The following is a 21,205-nucleotide window of genomic DNA, read 5'->3' as shown; positions in this document are numbered from 1 at the left end:
CCCTCCACAGATTTCCACCTTGGTCATATCGTTGTAGTGCTTAGGCGAAGCCCTACGTCGGTAACTTCATCATCACCGTCATCGCGCCGTCGTGCTGACGAAACTCTCCCTCGGCCTCAGCTGGATCTAGAGTTCGTGGGACGTCACCGAGCTGAACGTGTGCAGATCGCGGAGGTGCCGTGCGTTCGGTACTTGATCGGTTGGATCGCGAAGACGTTCGACTACATCAACCACGTTACTTAACGCTTCCGCTTTCGGTCTACGAGGGTACGTGGACACACTCTCCCCGCTCGTTGCTATGCATCTCCTAGATAGACCTTGCGTGATCGTAGGAAATTTTTTGAAATACTGCATTCCCCAACAGTGGCATCCGAGCCAGGTCTATGCGTAGATGTTATATGCACGAGTAGAACACAAAGAGTTGTGGGCGATAATAGTCATACTGCTTACCAGCATGTCATACTTTGATTCGGCGGTATTGTTGGATGAAGCGGCCCAGACCGACATTACATGACCGCGTTCATGAGACTGGTTCTACCGCCGTGCTTCGCACACAGGTGGCTAATGGGTGTCTGTTTCTCCAACTTTAGTTGAATCGAGTGTGACTACGCCCGGTCCTTGTTGAAGGTTAAAACAGCACACTTGACAAAAAATCGTTGTGGTTTTTGATGCGTAGGTAAGAACGGTTCTTGCTAAACCCGTAGCAGCCACGTAAAATTTGCAACAACAAGTAGAGGACGTCTAACTTGTTTTTGCAGGTTATGTTGTGATGTGATATGGTCAAGGCGTGATGATATATAAATTGTTGTATGAGATGATCATGTTTTGTAACAGTTATCGGCAACTGGCAGGAGCCTTATGGTTGTCGCTTTATTGTATGAAATGCAATCACCATGTAATTGCTTTACTTTATCACTAAGCGGTAGCGATAGCCGTGATAGAAATAGTTGGCGAGACAACAACGATGCTTCGATGCAGATCAAGGTGTCAAGCCGGTGACGATGGTGATCATGACGGTGCTTTGGAGATGGAGATCAGAGGCACAAGATGATGATGGCCATATCATATCACTTATATTGATTGCATGTGATGTTTATTCTTTATGCATCTTATTTTGCTTAGTTCGGTGGTAGCATTATAAGATGGTCTCTCACTAAATTTCAAGGTATAAGTGTTCTCCTTGAGTATGCACCGTTGCGACAGTTCGTCGTGCCGAGACACCACGTGATGATCGGGTGTGATAAGCTCTATGTTCACATACAACGGGTGCAAGCCAGTTTTGCACACGCAGAATACTCGAGTTAAGCTTGACGAGCCTAGCATATGCAGATATGGCCTCGGAACACTGAGACCGAAAGGTCGAGCGTGAATCATATAGTAGATATGATCAACATAGTGATGTTCACCATTGAAAACTACTTCATCTCACGTGATGATCGGACATGGTTTAGTTGATTTGGATCACGTGATCACTTAGATGATTAGAGGGATGTCTATCTAAGTGGGAGTTCTTAAGTAATATGATTAATTGAACTTTAATTTATCACGAACTTAGTACCCGATGGTATTTTGCATGTCTATGTTGTTGTAGATCAATGGCCCGTGCTACTGTTCCTTTAAATTTTAATGCGTTCCTAGAGAAAGCTAAGTCGAAAGATGATGGTAGCAACTACACGGACTGGGTCCGTAACTTGAGGATTATCCTCATTGCTGTACAGAAGAATTACGTCTTGGAAGCACCGCTAGGTGCAAGACCCGCTGCAGGAGCAACGTTGGACGTTGTGAACGCCTGGCAGAGCAAAGCTGATGACTACTCGATAGTTCAGTGTGCCATGCTTTACGGCTTAGAACCGGGACTTCAACGACGTTTTGAACGTCATAGAGCATATGAGATGTTCCAGGAGTTGAAGTTAACATTTCAAGCAAATGCCCGGATTGAGAGATATGAAGTCTCCGATAAGTTCTACAGCTGTAAAATGGAGGAGAATGGTTCTGTCAGTGAACATATACTCAAAATGTATGGGTATCATAATCACTTGACTCAGCTGGGAGTTAATCTTCCAGTTGATAGTGTCATTGACAGAGTTCTTCAATCACTGCCACCAAGCTACAAAAGCTTCGTGATGAACTATAATATGGAAGGGATGGATAAGACAATTCCCGAGCTCTTCGCAATGCTAAAGGCTGTGGAGGTAGAAATCAAGAAGGAGCATCAAGTGTTGATGGTCAACAAGACCACCAGTTTCAAGAAGAAGGGTAAAGGGAAGAAGGGGAACTTCAAAAAGAACGGTAAGCAAGTTGCTGCTCAAGTGAAGAAGCCCAAGTCTGGATCTAAGCCTGAGACTGAGTGCTTCTAATGCAAAGGGACTGGTCACTAGAAGCGGAACTGCCCCAAGTATTTGGCGGATAAGAAGGATAGCAAAGTGAACAAAGATATATGTGATATACATGTTATTGATGTGTACCTTACTAATGCTCGTAGTAGTGCTTGGGTATTTGATACTGGTTCTGTTGCTAATATTTGCAACTCGAAACAGGGACTGCGGATTAAGCGAAGATTGGCTAAGGACGAGGTGACGATGCGCGTGGGAAATGGTTCCAAAGTGGATGTGATCGCCGTCGGCACGCTACCTCTACATCTACCTTCGGGATTAGTTTTAGACCTGAATAATTGTTATTTGGTGCCAGCGTTAAGCATGAACATTATATTTGGATCTTGTTTGATGCGAGACGGTTATTCATTTAAATCTGAGAATAATGGTTGTTCTATTTATATGAGTAATATCTTTTATGGTCATGCACCCTTGAAGAGTGGTCTATTTTTGTTGAATCTCGATAGTAGTGATACACATATTCATAATATCGAAACCAAAAGAGTCAGAGTTGATAATGATAGTGCAACTTATTTGTGGCACTGCCATTTGGGTCATATTGGTGTAAAGCGCATGAAGAAACTCCATACTGATGGACTTTTGAAATCACTTGGTACTTGCGAACCATGCCTCATGGGCAAGATGACTAAAACTCCGTTCTCCGGAACAATGGAGCGAGCAACAGATTTATTAGAAGTAATACTTACTGATGTATGCGGTCCGATGAATATTGAGGCTCGCGGCGGGTATCGTTATTTTCTGACCTTCACAGATGATTTAAGCAGATATGGGTATATCTACTTGATGAAACATAAGTCTGAAACATTTGAAAAGTTCAAAGAATTTCAGAGTGAAGTGGAAAATCATCGTAACAAGAAAATAAAGTTTCTGTGATCTGATCATGGAGGAGAATATTTGAGTTACGAGTTTGGTCTTCATTTGAAACAATGCGGAATATTTTCGTAACTCACGCCACCCGGAACACCACAGCGTAATGGTGTGTCCGAACATCGCAACCGCACTTTATTAGATATGGTGCGATCTATGATGTCTCTTACTGATTGACCGCTATCGTTTTGGGGTTATGCTTTAGAGACGGCTACATTCACGTTAAATAGGGCACCATCTATATCCATTGAGACGACACCTTATGAACTGTGGTTTGGCAAGAAACCCAAGTTGTCATTTCTTAAAGTTTGGGGCTGCGATGCTTATGTGAAAAAACTTCAGCCTGATAAGCTCGAACCCAAATCAGAGAAATGTGTCTTCATAGGATACCCAAAAGAGACTGTTGGGTACGCCTTCTATCACAGATCCGAAGGCAAGATATTCGTTGCCGAGAATGGATCCTTTCTAGAGAAGGAGTTTCTCTCGAAAGAAGTGAGTGGGAGGAAAGTAGAAATTGATGAGGTAACTGTACCTACTCCCTTATTGGAAAGTAGTTCATCACAGAAATCAGTTCCTGTGACTCCTACACCAATTAGTGAGGAAGCTAATGATGATGATCATGTAACTTCAGATCAAGTTACTACCGAACCTCATAGGTCAACCAGAGTAAGATCCGCACCAGAGTGGTACGGTAATCCTGTTCTGGAGGTCATGTTACTTGATCATGACGAACCTACGAACTATGAGAAAGCGATGATGAGCCCAGATTCCGCGAAATGGCTTGAGGCCATGAAATCTGAGATGGGGTCCATGTATGAGAACAAAGTGTGGACTTTGGTTGACTTGCCCGATGATCGGCAAGCCATAGAGAATAAATGGATGTTCAAGAAGAAGACTGACGCTGACGGTAATGTTACTGTCTACAAAGCTCGACTTGTTGCGAAAGGTTTTCAACAAGTTCAAGGAGTTGACTACGATGAGACCTTCTCACCCGTAGCGATGCTTAAGTCCGTCCAAATCATGTTAGCAATTGCCGCATTTTATGATTATTAAATTTGGCAAATGGACGTAAAAACTGCATTCCTGAATGGATTTCTGGAAGAAGAGTTGTATATGATGCAACCAGAAGTTTTATCGATCCAAAGGATGCTAACAAAGTGTGCAAGCTCCAGCGATCCATTTATGGACTGGTGCAAGCATCTCAGAGTTGGAATAAACGTTTTGATAGTGTGATCAAAGCATATGGTTTTATACAGACTTTTGGAGAAGCCTGTATTTACAAGAAAGTGAGTGGGAGCTCTGTAGCATTTCTAATATTATATGTGGATGACATATTGTTGATTCGAAATGATATAGAATTTCTGGATAGCATAAAAGGATACTTGAACAAGAGTTTTTCAATGGAAGACCTCGGTGAAGCTGCTTATATACTGGGCATCAAGATCTATAGAGATAGATCAAGATGCTTAATTGGACTTTCACAAAGCACATACCTTGATAAAGTTTTAAGAAGTTCAAAATGGATCAAGCAAAGAAAGGGTTCCACCCTGTGTTACAAGGTGTGAAGTTGAGTCAGACTCAATGCCCGACCACTGCAGAAGATAGAGAGAAAATGAAAGTCATTCTCTATGCTTCAGCCATAGGTTCTATCATGTATGCAATGCTGTGTACCGGACCTGATGTGTGCCTTGCTATTAGTTTAGCAGGGAGGTACCAAAGTAATCTAGGAGTGGATCACTGGACAGCGGTCAAGAACATCCTGAAATACCTGAAAAGGACTAAGGATATGTTTCTCGTTTATGGAGGTGACAAAGAGCTCGTCGTAAATGGTTATGTCGATGCAAGCTTTGACACCGATCCAGATGACTCTAAGTCACAAACCGGATACGTATTTATATTGAACGGTGGAGCTATCAGTTGGTGCAGTTCCAAGCAAAGCGTCGTGCGGACCTACGTGTGAAGAGGAGTACATAGCTGCTTCGAAAGCAGCAAATCAAGGAGTCTAGATGAAGGAGTTCATATCCGATCTAGGTGTCATACCTAGTGCATCGGGTCCAATGAAAATCTTTTGTGACAATATTGGTGCAATTGCCTTGGCAAAGGAATCCAGATTTCACAAGAGAACCAAGCACATCAAGAGACGCTTCAATTCCATCCGCGATCAAGTCAAGGAGGGAGACATAGAGATTTGCGAGATACATACGGATCTGAATGTTGCAGACCCGTTGACTAAGCCTCTCTCACGAGCAAAACATGATCAGCACCAAGACTCCATGGGTGTTAGAATCATTACTGTGTAATCTAGATTATTGGCTCTAGTGCAAGTGGGAGACTGAAGGAAATATGCCCTAGAGGCAATAATAACGTTGTTATTTATATTTCCTTATATCATGATAAATGTTTATTATTCATGCTAGAATTGTATTAACCGGAAACTTAGTACATGTGTGAATACATAGACAAACAGAGTGTCACTAGTATGCCTCTACTTGACTAGCTCGTTAAACAAAGATGGTTAAGTTTCCTAGCCATAGACATGAGTTGTCATTTGATTAACGGGATCACATCATTAGAGAATGATGTGATTGACATGACCCATCCGTTAGCTTAGCACAATAATCGTTTAGTTTGTTGCTATTGCTTTCTTCATGACTTATACATGTTCCTATGACTATGAGATTATGCAACTCCCGAATACCGGAGGAACACTTAGTGTGCTATCAAACATCACAATGTAACTGGGTGATTATAAATATGCTCTACGGGTGTCTCCGATGGTGTTTGTTGAGTTGGCATAGATCAAGATTAGGATTTGTCACTCCGATTGTCGGAGAGGTATCTCTGGGCCCTCTCAGTAATGCACATCACTATAAGCCTTGCAAGCAATGTGACTAATGAGTTAGTTGCGGGATGATGCATTACGGAATGAGTAAAGAGACTTGCCGGTAATGAGATTGAACTAGGTATAGTGATACCGACGATCGGATCTCGGGCAAGTAACATACCGATGACAAAGGGAACAACGTATGTTGTTATGTGGTTTGACCGATAAAGATCTTCGTAGAATATGTGGGAGCCAATATGAGCATCCAGGTTCCGCTATTGGTTATTGACCGGAGATGAGTCTCGGTCATGTCTACATAGTTCTCGAACCCGTAGGGTCTGCACGCTTAACGTTCGCTGACGATCGGTATTATGAGTTTATGTGTTTTGATGTACCGAAGGTAGTTCGGAGTCCCGGATGTGATAACGGACATGACGAGGAGTCTCGAAATGGTCGAGACATAAAGCATGATATATTGGACGATGTTATTCGGACACCGGATGAGTTCCGGGGGTCACCGGATAAATATCGGAGTGCCGAAGGGTTACCGGAACCACCGGAGAAGTAATGGGCCTAGGGGAGAACGAGAGGGGCAGCCAAGGGCTGGCCGCGCCCCCCCCCATGGGCCTAGTCCGAATTGGACTAGGGGGAGGGGCGGCGCCCCCTCCTTCCTTCTCTTTCCCCTCTCCTTCCTTCTTATCCTAGTAGGACTAGGAAAGGGGGGATCCAACTCCTACTTGGAGTAGGATTGCCCCCCTTGGGCGCGCCCTATGAGGGCCGGCCGGCCTCCCCCTTGATCCTTTATATACGGGGGCAGGGGGGCACCCCATAGACAGACAAGTTGATTGTTTAGCCGTGTGCGGTGCCCCCTCCACAGATTTCCACCTCGGTCATATCGTTGTAGTGCTTAGGCGAAGCCGTGCGTCGGTAACTTCATCATCACCGTCATCACGCCATCGTGCTGACGAAACTCTCCCTCGGCCTCAGCTGGATCTAGAGTTCGTGGGACATCACCGAGCTAAACATGTGCAGATCGCGAAGGTGCCGTGCGTTCGGTACTTGATCAGTTGGATCGCGAAGACGTTCGACTACATCAACCGCGTTACTTAACGCTTCCGCTTTCGGTCTACGAGGGTACGTGGACACACTCTCCCCGCTTGTTGCTATGCATCTCCTAGATAGATCTTGCATGATCGTAGGAATTTTTTTGAAATACTGCGTTCCCCAACAGTGGGAAGGCATCAGCCCCTTCCCACCACTAGGCTATGTTTGTGTCACTTGACTGACACTTGGTTAAATCTCAGTCGACTGAGATCTAGCCACACCCTTAGGGGATAGTATTAGATAGTTGGCTCCCACATCTGTGTCCGTGGAATGGTCTCCTGTATCCCGGACGGATGCGATTAGGTGTCAGAGATGTCCTTAGGGCATCTCCAAGGCGAACCCACAAACTGCTCGCTTCCATCCGGATTGCGCTGTCCGAAAAGGCGAAGCCATCCATCGCAGGCCTGTATCGGTCCGTGAGGCGGTCCTGCTACCTCTTGAGCATGCGTTGGTTTTCCCTTGAAGAGGAAAGGGTGATGCAGCAAAGTAGCATAAGTATTTCCCTCGGCTTTTGAGAACCAAGGTATCAATCCAGTAGGAGGTTACACGCAAATCCCTAGTACCTGCACAAACAAATAAGAACCTTGCAACCAACGCGATAAAGGGGTTGTCAATCCCTTCACGGCCACTTGCAAAAGTGAGATCTGATAGAGATAGTAAGATAAATATTTTTGGTATTTTTATGGTATAGATTGGAAAGTAAAGATTGCAAAATAAAATAGATCGGAAACTTATATGATGGAAAATAGACCCCGGGGGCATAGGTCTCACTAGTGGCTTCTCTCAAGATAGCAAATTCTACGGTGGGTGAACAAATTACTGTCGAGCAATTGATAGAAAAGTGCATAGTTATGAGAATATCTAGGCATGATCATGTATATAGGCATCACGTCCCTGACAAGTAGACCGAAACGATTCTGCATCTACTACTATTACTCCACACTTCGACCGCTATCCAGCATGCATCTAGAGTATTAAGTTCATAAGAACAGAGTAACGCATTAAGCAAGATGACATGATGTAGAGGGATAAACTCAAGCAATATGATATAAACCCCATCTTTTTATCCTCGATGGCAACAATACAATACATGCCTTGCTGCCCCTGCTGTCACAGGGAAAGGACACCCCAAGATTGAACCCAAAGCTAAGCACTTCTCGCATTGCAAGAAAGATCAATCTAGTAGGCCAAACCAAATATTGTTCATAGATAATCTTGATCATAAGCCCACAATTCATCGGATCTTGACAAACACACCGCAAAAAAGTATTACATCGAATAGATCTCCAAGAGAATCGAGGAGAACTTTGTATTGAGATCCAAAGAGAGAGAAGAAGCCATCTAGCTAATAACTATGGACCCGAAGGTCTGTGGTAAACTACTCACACATCATCGGAGAGGCTAGGGTGTTGATGTAGAAGCCCTCCGTGATCGATTCCCCCTCTGGCGGAGCGCCGAAAAAGGCCCCAAGATGGGATCTCACGGGTACAGAAGGTTGCGGCGGTGGAAAAAGTGTTTCGTGGTGCTCCTGGATGTTTTCAGGGTATAAGAGTATATATAGGCGAAGGAAGTAGGTCGGTGGAGCCGCGAGGGGCCCATGAGGGTGGGGGCGCCCTCCTACCTCGTGACCGCCTCGTTGCTTCCTTGACATCCACTCCAAGTCTCCTGGATTGCATTTGTTCCCAAAACGATCTTCGCAAAGGTTTCATTCCGTTTGGATTCCGTTTGATATTCCTTTTCTGTGAAACACTGAAATAGGCAAAAAGACAGCAATTTGCACTGGGCCTCCGGTTAGTAGGTTAGTCCCAAAAATAATATAAAAGTGCATAATAAAACCCATTAAACATCCAAAACAGATAATATAATAGCATGGAACAATCAAAAATTATAGACACGTTGGAGACGTATCAAGCATCCCCAAGCTTAATTCCTACTCGTCCTCGAGTAGGTAAATGATAAAAATAGATTTTTTTGATGTGGAATGCTACCTAGCATAGTTCTCAATGTAATTTTCTTTATTGTGGCATGAATGTTCAGATCCGAAAGATTCAAGACAAAAGTTTAATATTGACATAAAAATAATAATACTTCAAGCATACTAATAAAGCAATCATGTCTTCTCAAAATAACATGGCCAAAGAAAGTTATCCCTACAAAATCATATAGTCTGGCTATGCTCTATCTTCATCAAAAAATATTTAAATCATGCACAACCCCGATGACAAGCCAAGCAATTGTTTCATACTTTTGATGTTCTCAAACTTTTTCAATCTTACCGCAATACATGAGCGTGAGCCATGGACATAGCACTATATGTGGAATAGAATGGTGGTTGTGGAGAAGACAAAAAGAAGAAGATAGTCTCACATCAACTAGGCGTATTAACGGGCTATGGAGATGCCCAGCAATAGATATCAATGCGAGTGAGTAGGGATTGTCATGCAACGGATGCACTAGAGCTATAAGTGTATGAAAGCTCAACAAAAGAAACTAAGTGGGTGTGCATCCAACTTGCTTGCTTATGAAGACCTAGGGACATTTGAGGAAGCCCATCATTGGAATATACAAGCCAAGTTCTATAATGTAAAATTCCCACTAGTATATGAAAGTGATAACATAGGAGACTCTCTATCATGAAGATCATGGTGCTACTTTGAAGCACAAGTGTGGTAAAAGGATAGTAGCATTGTCCCTTCTCTCTTTTTCTCTTTTTTTGTTTTTTTGTTTGGGCCTTTCTCTTTTTTATGGCCTCTTTTCTTTTCTTTTTTTATTTTTTGTTCGGAGTCTCATCCCGACTTGTGGGGGAATCATAGTCTCCATCATCCTTTCCTCACTTGGGACAATGCTCTAATAATGATGATCATCACACTTTTATTTACTTACAACTCAAAAATTACAACTCAATACTTAGAACAAAATATGACTATATGAATGCCTCCGGCGGTGTACCGGGATATGCAATGAATCAAGAGTGACATGTCTGAAAATTATGAACGGTGGCTTTGCCACAAATACGATGTCAACTACATGATCATGCGAAGCAATATGACAATGATGAAGCGTGTCATGATAAACGAAACGGTGGAAAGTTGCATGGCAATATATCTCGGAATGGCTATGGAAATGCCATAATTGGTAGGTATGGTGGCTGTTTTGAGGAAGGTATATAGTGGGTGTATGATACCGGCGAAAGTTGCGCGGTATTAGAGAGGCTGGCAATGGTGGAAGGGTGAGAGTGCGTATAATCCATGGACTCAACATTAGTCATAAAGAACTCACATACTTATTGCAAAAATCTATTAGTTATCGAAACAAAGTATTACACGCATGCTCCTATGGGGATAGATTGGTAGGAAAAGACCATCGCTCGTCCCCGACCGCCACTCATAAGGAAGACAATCAATAAATAAATCATGCTCCGACTTCATCACATAACGGTTCACCATACGTGCATGCTACGAGAATCACAAGCTTTAACACAAGTATTTCTCAAATTCACAACTACTCAACTAGCATGACTCTAATATCACCATCTTCATATCTCAAAACAATCATAAGGAATCAAACTTCTCATAGTATTCAATGCACTTTATATGATAGTTTTTATTATACCTATCTTGGATGCTCATCACTTTAGGACTAAAATTTTAACCAAAGAAAATTACCATGCTGTTCTAAAAGACTCTCAAAATAATATATGTGAAGCATGAGAGATCAATAATTTCTATAAAATAAACCACCACCGTGCTCTAAAAGATATAAGCAAAGCACTAGAGCAAAATTATCTAGTTCAAAAGATATAAGTGAAGCACATAGAGTATTCTAATAAATTCCGATTCATGTGTGTCTCTCCAAAAAGTGCGTACAACAAGGATGATTGTGGTAAACTAAAAAGCAAAGACTCAAATCATACAAGATGCTCCAAGCAAAACACATATCATGTGGTGAATAAAAATATAGCATCAAGTAAAGTTACCGATAGACGAAGACAAAAGAGGGGATGCCTTCCGGGGCATCCCCAAGCTTAGGCTTTTGGTTGTCCTTGAATTTTAGCTTGGGGTGCCTTGGGCATCCCCAATCTTAGGCTCTTGCCACTCCTTATTCCATAATCCATCAAATCTTTACCCAAAAACTTGAAAACTTCACAACACAAAACTCAACAGAAAATCTCACGAGCTCCGTTAACGAAATAAAACAAACCACCACTTTAAGGTACTGTAATGAACTCATTCTTTATTTATATTGGTGTTAAACCTACTGTATTCCAACTTATCTATGGTTCATACCCCCCCCCCCCCCCCCGATAGTAGCCATAGATTCATCAAAATAAGCAAACAACACACGAAAAACAGAATCTCTCAAAAACAGAACAGTCTGTAGTAATCTGTATCAAACGCAAACTTCTGTAACTAAAAAATTCTTCCAAAATAGGACGACCTAAATAATTTGTTTGATCTAACGCAATTGGAATCAGTATTTATCACTTTCTGGTGATTTTTAACAATTGTTTTCATGAGCAGAAAGTTTCTGTCTTTTTCAGCAAGATCAAATAATTATCACCCAAGAAGATCCTATAGGTTTTACTTGGCACAAACACTAATTAAAACATAAAACCACATCTAACCAGAGGCTAGATGAATTATTTATTACTAAACATGAACAAAAAGCAAGGAACAAAAATAAAATTGGGTTGCCTCCCAACAAGCGCTATCGTTTAACGCCCCTAGCTAGGCATAAAAACAAGAATAGATTTAGGTATTGCCATCTTTGGTATGCAATTCTTCAATTGAACACTTATAACCCTTAGGAGTTTCCTTCTTTTTATTAATGATCAAACTCCTAGGCAAGAAATCAAGGAATTCATTTGTAGCAAAAGGTTCCTTAATGATAGCAAAAAAGTTGGGGTGAACACTTATTGACTTGAGATCCGCATTTTCCTTACTAGAAGATTCACCCTTATTTTTAGGAACATACATCAATTTGGCAACTTTGGTAGTAGGATGATTTGGAGTATTTCTTACGGAAGAAAAGGCAGACCCTAAGTTGGTAATAATATCCTCAAGTTTATCAATCCTTGTGGAATCTTGATCTATCTTTTCGTTAACTATGGGTTCCTTTTCTTTAAAAAAAATCAGAGTAACTCCTACCTTAGATCCATATTGGGTAATTTGGTTGTGGATCTTTTTATCCAAATTCTCAATCAACTCTATAGTGTCAACTTTATTCTCAATAATTTCAAGCCTTTGCATCACATGTTCCAAAGTTAAAGTAGTCCCATTAACCAAAAGAGGTGGTGGGCTAAATAAATCTATCATAGCATTATAAGAATCAAAAGTATGACTACCCAAGAAATTCCCTCCGGTAATGGTATCAAGAATATATCTATTCCAAGGAGTGATGCCTACATAAAAATTGCGAAGAAGAACGGAAGTGGATTTCTTCCTAGTAGATCTATTCTGAGCATTGCAAATTCTATACCAAGCATCTTTCAGATTTTCTCCCTCCCTTTGTTTAAAATTAAGAACTTCATGATCGGGAGTACTAACAATGATAGAAGGACTAGCCATGACGACGAAACAAATGATCTAACACACGGAGACACAAGAAGCAAGCAAAAAGTGACGAACATAAAAAGGGCGAATAAAACGGCAAGGGTGAAGTGGGGGAGAGGAAAACGAGAGGCAAATGGAAAATAATGTAATGCGAGGGATAAGAGTTTGTGATGGGTACTTGGTATGTCTTGACTTGTGCGTAGATCTCTACGACAATGGCGCCCGAAATCGCACGTTGGCGGGAGATCAAATCTTGACTTGACTTGGCGTAAGCCTCCCCGGCAACGGCGCCAGAAATCCTTCTTGCTACCTCTAGAGCATGCGTTGGTTTTCCCTTGAAGAGGAAAGGGTGATGCAGCAAAGTAGCGTAAGTATTTCCCTCAATTTTTGAGAACCAAGGTATCAATCCAGTAGGAGTTTACACGCAAATCCCTAGTACCTGCACAAACAAATAAGAACCTTGCAACCAACATGATAAAGGGGTTGGCAATCCCTTCACGGCCACTTGCAAAAGTGAGATCTGATAGAGATAGTAAGATAAATATTTTTGGTATTTTTATGGTATAGATTGGAAAGTAAAGATTGCAAAATAAAATAGATCGGAAACTTATATGGTGGAAAATAGACCCCGGGGCCATAGGTTTCACTAGTGGCTTCTCTCAAGATAGCAAATTCTGCGGTGGGTGAACAAATTACTGTCGAGCAATTGATAGAAAAGTGCATAGTTATGAGAATATCTAGGCATGATCATGTATATAGGCATCACGTCCATGACAAGTAGACCGAAACGATTCTGCATCTACTACTATTACTCCACACATCGACCACTATCCAGCATGCATCTAGAGTATTAAGTTCATAAGAACAGAGTAACGCATTAAGCAAGATGACATGATGTAGAGGGATAAACTCAAGCAATATGATATAAACCCCATCTTTTTATCCTCGATGGCAACAATACAATACGTGCCTTGCTGCCCCTGCTGTCACTGGGAAAGGACACCGCAAGATTGAACCCAAAGCTAAGCACTGCTCCCATTGCAAGACAGATCAATCTAGTAGGCCAAACCAAACTGATAATTCGAAGAGACTTGCAAAGATATCAAATCATACATATAAGAATTCAGAGAAGAACCAAATATTGTTCATAGATAATCTTGATCATAAACCCACAATTCATCGGATCTCGACAAACACACCGCAAAAAAGTATTACATCGAATAGATCTCCAAGAGAATCAAGGAGAACTTTGTATTGAGATCCAAAGAGAGAGAAGAAGCCATCTAGCTAATAACTATGGATCCGAAGGTCTGTGGTAAACTACTCACACATCATCGGAGAGGCTAGGGTGTTGATGTAGAAGCCCTCCGTGATCGATTCCCCCTCTGGCGGAGCGTCGGAAAAGGCCCCAAGATGGGATCTCACGGGTACAGAAGGTTGCGGCGGTGGAAAAAGTGTTTCGTGGTGCTCCTGGATGTTTTCAGGGTATAAGAGTATATATAGGCGAAGGAAGTAGGTCGGTGGAGCCGCGAGGGGCCCACGAGGGTGGGGGCGCGCTTACCCCCCTAGGTGCGCCCTCCTACCTTGTGGCCGCCTCGTTGCTTCCTTGACGTCCACTCCAAGTCTCCTGGATTGCGTTTGTTCCAAAAATGATCCTCGCGAAGGTTTCATTCCGTTTGGATTCCGTTTGATATTCCTTCTCTGTGAAACACTGAAATAGGCAAAAAGACAACAATTTGCACTGGGCCTCCGGTTATTAGGTTAGTCCCAAAAATAATATAAAAGTGCATAATAAAACCCATTAAACATCCAAAACAGATAATATAATAGCATGGAACAATCAAAAATTATAGATACGTTGGAGACTGATACGTCTCCAACGTATCTATAATTTTTGATTGCTCCATGCTATATTATCTTCTGTTTTGGACGTTATTGGGCTTTATTATTCACTTTTATATTATTTTTGGGACTAACCTATTAACTGGAGGCCCAACCCAGAATTGATGTTTTTTTGCCTATTTTAGAGTTTCGCAGAAAAAGAATACCAAACGGAGTCCAAACGGAATGAAACCTTCCAGAACGTGATTTTCGGAACGTACATGATCCAGGAGCCTTGGACCCTACGTCAAGAAACAAAAGAGGAAGCCACGAGGTAGGGGGGAGCGCCTACCCCCCTAGGGCGCGCCCTCCACCCTCGTGGGCCCCCTGTTGCTCCACCGACATACTTCTTCCTCCTATATATACCTACGTACCCCCAAACGATCAGATACGGAGCCAAAAAACCTAATTCCACCACCGCAACCTTCTGTACCCACGAGATCCCATCTTGGGGCCTGTTCCGGAGCTCCGCCGGAGGGGGCATCCATCACGGAGGGCTTCTACATCAACACCATAGCCTCTTCGATGAAGTGTGAGTAGTTTACCTCAGACCTTCGGGTCCATAGTTATTAGCTAGATGGCTTCTTCTCTCTTTTTGGATCTCAATACAATGTTCTCCCCCTTTCTCGTGGAGATCTATTCGATGTAATCTTCTTTTGCGGTGTGTTTGTTGAGACCGATGAATTGTGGGTTTATGATCAAGTTTATCTATGAACAATATTTGAATCTTCTCTGAATTCTTTTATGTATGATTGGTTATCTTTGCAAGTCTCTTCGAATTATCAGTTTGGTTTGGCCTACTAGATTGATCTTTCTTGCAATGGGAGAAGTGCTTAGCTTTGGGTTCAATCTTGCGGTGTCCTTTCCTAGTGACAGTAGGGGCAGCAAGGCACGTATTGTATTGTTGCCATCGAGGATAACAAGATGGGGTTTTTATCATATTGCATGAATTTATCCCTCTACATCATGTCATCTTGCTTAAGGCGTTACTCTGTTCTTATGAACTTAATACTCTAGATGCATGCTGGATAGCGGTCGATGTGTGGAGTAATAGTAGTAGATGCAGGTGATGACCCACAAGTATAGGGGATCTATCATAGTCCTTTCGATAAGTAAGAGTGTTGAACCCAACGAAGAGTAGAAGGAAATGATAAGCGGTTTTCAGCAAGGTATTCTCTGCATGCACTGAAATAATAGGTAACAGATAGTTTTGTGATAGGATAATTTGTAACGAGCAACAAGTAACAAAAGTAAATAAAGTGCAGCAAGGTGGCCCATTCCTTTTTGTAGCAAAGGACAAGCCTGGACAAACTCTTATATAGAGAAAAGCGCTCCCGAGGACACATGGGAATTATCGTCAAGCTAGTTTTCATCACGTTCATATGATTCGCGTTCGGTACTTTGATAATTTGATATGTGGGTGGACCGGTGCTTGGGTGCTGCCTTTACTTGGACAAGCATCCCACTTATGATTAACCTCTATTGCAAGCATCCACAACTACAACAAAAGTATTAAGGTAAACCTAACCATAGCATGAAACATATGGATCCAAATCAGCCCTTACGAAGAAACGCATAAACTAGGGTTTAAGCTTCTGTCACTCTAGCAACCCATCATCTACTTATTACTTCCCAATGCCTTCCCCTAGGCCCAAATAATGGTGAAGTGTTATGTAGTCGACGTTCATATAACACCACTAGAGGATAGACAACATACATCTCATCAAAATATCGAACGAATACCAAATTCACATGACTACTAATAGCAAGACTTCTTCCATGTCCTCAGGAACAAACGTAACTACTCACAAAGAATATTCATGTTCATAATCAGAGGGGTATTAATATGCATATAGGATCTGAACATATGATCTTCCACCAAATAAACCAACTAGTATCAACTACAAGGAGTAATCAACACTACTAGCAACCTACATGTACCAATCCCGGACTTAGAGACAAGAATTGGATACAAGAGATGAACTAGGGTTTTGAGAGGAGATGGTGCCGATGAAGATGTTGATGGAGATTGCCCTCTCCCGATGAGAGGAGCGTTGGTGATGACGATGGCGATGATTTCCCCTCCCGGAGGGAAGTGTCCCCGACAGAACAGCTCTGCCGGAGCCCTAGATTGGTTCCGCCAAGGTTCCGCCTCGTGGCGGCGGAGTCTCGTCCCGAAAGGTTGCTTATGATTTTTCTTCGGACGAAAGACTTCATATAGCAGAAGATGGCCACCGGAGGGCCAACAAGGGGCCCACGAGGCAGGGGGCGCGCCCCCCACCCTCATGGCCAGGTGGGCCCCCCCTGACGTACTTCTTCCGCTCAATATTTTTTATTATTTCCAAAAATAACTTTCGTGGAGTTTCAGGACTTTTGGAGTTGTGCAGAATAGGTCTCTAATATTTGCTTCTTTTCCAGCCCAGAATTCCAGCTGCCGGCATTCTCCCTCCTTATGTAAACCTTGTAAAATAAGAGAGAATAGGCATAAGTATTGTGACATAATGTGTAATAACAGCCCATAATGCAATAAATATCGATATAAAAGCATGATGCAAAATGGACGTATCAACTCCCCCAAGCTTAGACCTCGCTTGTCCTCAAGCAGAAGCCGATAACGATAAATATGTCCACATTTTTATAGGTAGAGGTGTCGATAAAATAAAATACGAACATGAGGGCATCATGATTATTCTCATAACAGCAACATATATGAATATTGTCATATGATTTCTTATGCTCAAGTAATAATCTATTCACAATGTAAAGTATGAATCCGAAACTTTATTGAGAACTAACAAACTATAATCTCAGTCATTGAAGCAATTGTAATTTATCATAACATCAGAAAGAGTCTATGTCAGAGCTTTCTAGCAAGTCCACATACTCAACTATCATTTAGTCTTTCATAATTGCTAACACTCACGCAATACTTGTGGTTATGGAGTTTTAATCGAACACAGAGAAAGATAGGGGCTTATAGTTTTGCCTCCCAACTTTTTATCTCAAGGGTAATGTCAACAATAATGGTTCATGCTAACCCACATCCAATTAGATATATCTATCAGGATCTTTCCAACACCCTGTGCTTGCCAAAGGATAAAATATAAAAAGGGAAGGTCAAGATCACCATGACTCTTGCATAAGGTAGAAGATAATAGTAAAAGATAGGCCCTTCGCAGAGGGAAGCAGAGGTTGCCATGCACTTTCAGGGTTGGATGCACAAAATCTTAATGCGAAAGAACGTCACTTTATATTGCCACTTGTGATATGAACCTTTATTATGCAGTCCGTCACTTTTATTTCTTCCACATCACAAGATCGTATAAAGCTTATTTCCTCCACACCAATCAATCATACATATTTAGAGAGCAATTTTTATTGCTTGCACCGATGACAACTTACTTGAAGGATCTTACTCAATCCATAGGTAGGTATGGTGGACTCTCATGGCAAAACTGGTTTAAGGGTATTTGGAAGCACAAGTAGTATCTCTACTTGGTGCAAAGAATTTGGCTAGCATGAGGGGGAAAGGTAAGCTCAACATGTTGGATGATCCATGACAATATACTTTATCTCAGATATAAGAAAACATAACTCATTACGTTGTCTTCCTTGTCCAACATCAACTCTTTAGCATGTCATATTTTAATGAGTGCTCCCAATCATAAAAGATGTCCAAGATAGTATATTTATATGTGAAACCTCTCTTTCCTTATTACTTCCTATTAATTGCAACGATGACCAAAGCTATGTTTGCCAACTCCCAACAATTTTTAATCATCATACTCTTTCTATGTGAAGTCATTACTCTCAATAAGATCAATATGATCTCTTTGTTTCTTTTTATTATTTTCTCTTTTCTTTTATTCACTCAAGATCATGGCAAAATAATCAAGCCCTTGACTCAACACTAATCTTTATTATATAGCTCACAGACTCAATTACAAAGAGAGATCATAAAGCAAAACTCAAAACTAGATCAAGATACTACTAATAGGATCGAACTAAGAAAAAAACGGTAAAGATAGGAGTGTGATGGTGATACGATACCGGGGCATCTCCCCCAAGCTTGGCAGTTGCCAAGGGGAGTGCCCATACCCATGTGATTATGTCTCCTTTTTCGGTGATGAAGATGATGGTTTAGTTGATGGCGTAGTCTTCTTCCTTAATTTGTGCTTGAGGATAGAATTTTGATACCTCAAGTCATCAATCTCCTGCTCCAGGCTTAATATCATTTTGCATAATTCCTGCTTGTTTTCCTGCAAGAGACGAAAAGGGATAAACTCTATCTTACATTTCTTTGCTCTATCAGGGAGGCTTGACTTTCTGAACTCCACATGCATGTCCCCAGGTTGGGGTAATGGGACTTCTTCTTCGTCTGAGCTCGTCTCCTCCTTTCTCTTGGGCTCATAGTCCTCTTCTTCTATCGTAGTCCAACCACAACGCTCCACATCTCCATAGACCTTGGATTTGCAAGGTAATCAGCCACATAGCTTTCTCCTTCAGAATCCTGGGACGACATGTTGCTCTGATCTGCAGCAGGACAGCTCAAAACGAAAACAGAGGATATTTGTGTGATACAGGAGTCAAAACCTTCGGGAGAATATATAATGAATTTTTACCAACCAAAATACGTAACGTGCAAGAAGACGGAGTCCGGAGAGCACACGAGGTGCCCGCGAGGTAGGGGGCGCGCCCAGTAGGGTAGGGCGCGCCCTCCACCCTCGTGGAGCCCTCGTGTCCTTCCCGGACTGCTTCTTATTTTTCTATTTTTCTAAATATTCCAAAACGGAGAAATATTCCTTTAGAACTGTTTTGGAGTCGGTTTACTTACCGTACCACATACCTATTCCTTTTCGGAGTCTGCAACGTTCCGGAAAGTGTCCCTTATGTATTCCTCCGGGGTTACGGTTTCAATAACATTGGTTTCAACATTTATAGGATTACCTGAGATGTAGTGTTTAATTCTTTGACCTTTTACCACCTTCGGATTTGTGCCTTCGAAGTTGTTGATTTTTATGGCACCGAAACGATAGACCTCCTCGATAACGTAAGGACCTTCCCATTTAGAGAGAAGTTTTCCTGCAAAAAAATCTTAAACGAGAGTTGTATAGCAATACATAATCACCTACATTAAACTCGCGTTTTTGTATCCTTTTGTCATGCCATCTTTTAACATTTTCTTTAAACAACTTGGCATTTTCATAAGCTTGGGTTCTCCATTCATCAAGTGAGCTAATATCAAATAACCTCTTCTCACCAGCAAGTTTGAAATCATAATTGAGCTATTTAATATCCCAATATGCCTTATGTTCTAGTTCGAGAGGTAAGTGACATGCTTTTCCATAAACCATTTTATACGGAGACATACCCATAGGATTTTTATATGCAGTTCTATAGGCCCATAATGCATCATCAAGTTTCGTGGACCAATTCTTTCTAGATCTATTGACAGTCTTTTGCAAAATTAATTTGAGCTCTCTATTACTCAATTCTACTTGACCACTAGACTGTGGGTGATAAGGAGATGCAATTCTATGATTACCATCATATTTAGCAAGCATTTTACGAAAAGCACCATGAATAAAGTGTGAACCACCATCAGTCATTAAATATCTAGGGACTCCAAACCTCGGAAAAATAACTTCTTTGAGCATTTTAATAGAAGTGTTATGATCAGCACTACTAGTTGGAATAGCTTCTACCCACTTAGTAACGTAATCAACAGCAACTAAAATATGTGTATATCCATTAGAGGCAGGAAAAGGTACCATATAATCAAAGCCCCGGACATCAAATGGTTCAATAACAAGTGAATAGTTCATAGGCATTTCTTGACATCTACTAATATTACCAATTCTTTGACACTCATAACAAGACAGGACAAACTTACGGGCATCCTTGAAGAGAGTAGGCCAATAAAAACCGGATTGCAATACCTTATGTGTCGTTCTGTCTCTAGCGTGGTGTCCTCCATATGCCTCGGAGTGACACTTGTGTAGGATCTGTTCCTGTTCATGCTCAGGTACACAACGTCTAATAACACCATCTACTCCTTCTTTGTAAAGATGTGGGTCATCCCAAAAGTAATGTCTCAAATCATAGAAAAACTTTTTCTTTTGCTGGTATGTGAAACTAGGTGGTATAAATTTAGCAACAATGTAATTAGCATAATCAGCATACCATGGAGCAGTACGAGAAGTATTTATGACATTTACTTGTTCATCAGGAAAGCTATCATCAATAGGTAGTGGGTCATCAAGAACATTTTCTAACCTAGACAAGTTGTCTGCAACGGGGTTCTCAGCTCCCTTTCTATCAACAATATGCAAATCAAATTCTTGTAGCAAGAGAACCCATCCAATAAGTCTAGGTTTAGCATCTTTCTTTTCCATAAGATATTTAATAGCAGCATGATCCGTGTGAATAGTTACTTTGGAATCAACAATATAAGGTCTAAACTTATCACAAGCAAATACAACTGCTAGGAATTCTTTTTCAGTAGTAGCATAATTTCTTTGAGCATTGTCTAGAGTTTTACTAGCATATTGAATACCATTTAATTTCTTATCAACTCTTTGCCC

The sequence above is a fragment of the Aegilops tauschii genome, chromosome 5 (assembly GCF_002575655.3).
Source record: "Aegilops tauschii subsp. strangulata cultivar AL8/78 chromosome 5, Aet v6.0, whole genome shotgun sequence".
NCBI classification, from domain to species: Eukaryota; Viridiplantae; Streptophyta; class Magnoliopsida; order Poales; family Poaceae; genus Aegilops; species Aegilops tauschii.
The sequence above is the reverse complement of the archived record's forward strand: the minus strand, read 5'-3'. Positions refer to the sequence as shown.